The sequence below is a fragment of the Limulus polyphemus genome, unplaced genomic scaffold (genome assembly GCF_000517525.1).
Source record: "Limulus polyphemus unplaced genomic scaffold, Limulus_polyphemus-2.1.2 Scaffold3829, whole genome shotgun sequence".
Taxonomy (NCBI): domain Eukaryota; kingdom Metazoa; phylum Arthropoda; class Merostomata; order Xiphosura; family Limulidae; genus Limulus; species Limulus polyphemus.
Window position 1 is genome coordinate 92,846 of NW_013669439.1, and position 2,970 is coordinate 95,815.

The 2,970-nt window shown below is 28.6% G+C and overlaps 1 long non-coding RNA gene across 1 annotated transcript in view; it reads right to left on the reverse strand.

Moving 5' to 3' along the window:
* The window catches only part of LOC111088467, a 15,457-nt gene extending 14,074 nt beyond the window's left edge, over positions 1-1,383 (reverse strand). The window contains exon 1 of the long non-coding RNA XR_002612982.1: positions 1,339-1,383. This is a non-coding gene — a long non-coding RNA (uncharacterized LOC111088467). The remainder of the gene's footprint in view (positions 1-1,338) is intronic.
* Positions 1,384-2,970: the final 1,587 nt, after the last annotated feature.

The following is a 2,970-nucleotide window of genomic DNA, read 5'->3' on the forward strand; positions in this document are numbered from 1 at the left end:
CATATACTTAAACATTAGGGAATATTTAAATGTTTACTCATATGATGGTGTAAATAAAGCAAATCTATTAGACATAAATATACAGGAAATGTACCAAAAACAGTATGTATTTCGATGGCTTATATAAAACGTTTATATGTTATATATCGTTTATATGTAAGTAATACCTACCTTTTCTTTAACGTTTTATAAATCCAGTATGTTTACAATCTAAATAAGTTGTTACGTCCATTATACTAAGTTTCACATATTTGTCGTTTAAATATAACACTACAAGTAGAAAATAATTTCCTATTGAACCATCAAATATTGTGAATTTACATTTAGGTTTCTGTAATATTATATAAAGTGTAAGAATATATCTAAATATATTTTGTGAGAGTTCATGTATAGTGGACATATAGTTTTTTTTAGTTTCAAAGATGATTCTGTAATAACAGACAGTAAACCTATGTACGTGTGATACTTTACAAATCTTTACTTATTATACATTGAAGATAACACATCAGTTTTAAGCTGTAGGGTAGTGGTATGTGAAGGTCAGCACAACGAGGGACAGACAGTTTAGTTTTCAAATGTACAAAATGTTTTGTATAGTTTCTAAAATAAAGAAACTTTGATTACTTTCCCTTATGTTTCATTTATGGTAAATAATAACCTACTTGAACAAGAATATATGGCAGGTGTATGTCAGTATCTTATAAACTAAGAAGTTTTCTTAAATAGCATATTAGTACATCATGAAGTTTTGTTCACAAATGTTTCAGTAAGCTTGTAAATATGTGATTTTACAAACATATTAACGCTTTTACATCGGGTTATGATGAAACATGAGTTTTCTATATCAAATAGAGATTTGTTAGAAACTAATATTCATGGTGTGTGTGATTTAACCATAAAATTCTAAGCTTGACATTTATTTATAAACTAAGAAGTTTTTGTAAATAGTATCGTAGTGTATTTTGAAGTTTTATTAACAAATGTGTCAATATGTTTGGTACTTAAGTCCAAGATTTTACTTACTTATACTAAACGTAGTATATTAGTTTATGATGAGAAGTGAGTTTCATATAAGTAAATCATAGAACTCTGATTTATAACTGATGATTTTTATACATTTGATAAAGTGAAATGAAAGATAATTTATGTTATGGTAACAATTTCAAAATCCATAAGAGGAAATATAACTGTTTTGAAATAGTCGAAGAATAATTACTTGATTCACAAGTAAAGGTTCTTTTACGATTATGATTGTCAACTAATTTTCGGTATTGTGGTGATTTTTCTATGTGATTAATAATATGATAAAACAAGAGTCTACAGTAAGGTTAATCTTACCTTCAACTGATATGCGTGACGACCATCTAAGAACAGAGCAGTTTCAAAGTTTGACTGAAATGATACTGAGCAAACAGAACTTTGAATTTTATTCTAACTTAGTGGCTTTTAATGATATAGAATGATAGCTGCGAAGTTGTGTGAGTTTTATTTGTATGGTATGATTTAAACTTAAAGTGAAGAATATATAGAAAATGGTAAGTTTGTTATTTTAAGTATTTTCTATATTAGTAAACTAATTGGTTAAAGAATAATATGTGACGATCCCCTAAAATAGTGACAGCCTCTTTTTTCTAACTATTGATGACGTTTAAGACAATGACGTCAATATCCTCCGCTCATAGCATAAGTGTATGGGTGTAACCACGTGATAATCTTTGGCACTAGTTCGAGATCATATGGGTCTACGAGCTAGTTTCAATGTTTTGTGAACTTTTAATAGAAAATGTATGGATAAACAGTAAGTCAATCATTTATTATTTTTAATTGCAGCAAAATGAACTACAAGACGAATGACATAAAGGTGTAAGAGCATATTTTTGTCTAGATTACTTGACAAATGAAAACAATAGATTTGTTAAAATTCTACGGACAGTCGTTAAAATAACAGTGATTAAATCAAGGGTATGACTCGTGTATTTTTGGTGTTAACAAAGACAGTTGAGAAGTATGTAACATAATACATGGGAAATGGATTTTTGAAAAAGGAGATGTCAACATGATGTTCCCCAAGATAAATTTAGACAGTGTGTTTTGCATGTAATTGTTATGATATTGATTGTCAGTGTAATAAATCCCAATGAAAATGTTTAAGCAAACAAAACCAACGTTCTGTCTTTGGTTTAAAATAAACCTATTGCTGCTGCTTGATAAGTCAAAACTAACCATTCTCAATGATTTGAAATCTTCGTCTAATATATAGCAACAATGTTTCTAAACATGATACAACAGTTAGTGTATAATGAAATCTCACATATTTAAATAGAATCAGTCTTTTGTTCTAAGCCGACTAATACAGTCTGAACTTATGACCATTTGTTGTATGCCTGACACACTATTATAATTAATAATTATTTTCAGTAAATATATTGTAAATATCACATATTTAAACAGAATAAAACTTTTATTATATTCCAAGTGGACTGACTTGACTAAGTAACAGCAGAAATATAACAAGGATTGTACACTAACTTGTATGAAAGTTAATTTAATCCATACATATTTCAGTTTTGTATGTATCAAAAATTATTATGGTGTCAGATAAAATGAAACTTTCTCCAGTCTGTTTTTGTATAGTTGTAAACTAGTGGGAGGTTACTGTGAGTATCCTGTTTGTTAAGCCGAATATTAAAAGGAGCTAGAAATGTGGTCGTTGGTTATGTCACTGGGAATAAGGTAAGTGGTAGGGATTACACTTTTATAGCAAGGTCGAGGATTGTTTAATCGATAAATATGCGAGGTCTAGATCGAAACTTAGTATAATGGACGTAACAGCTTATTTAGATTGTAAACATAGTGGATTTATAAAACGTTAAAGAAAAGGTAGGTATTACTTACATATAAACGAAACTTAGATCGAAACTTAGTATAATGGACGTAACAGCTTATTTAGATTGTAAACATAGTGGATTT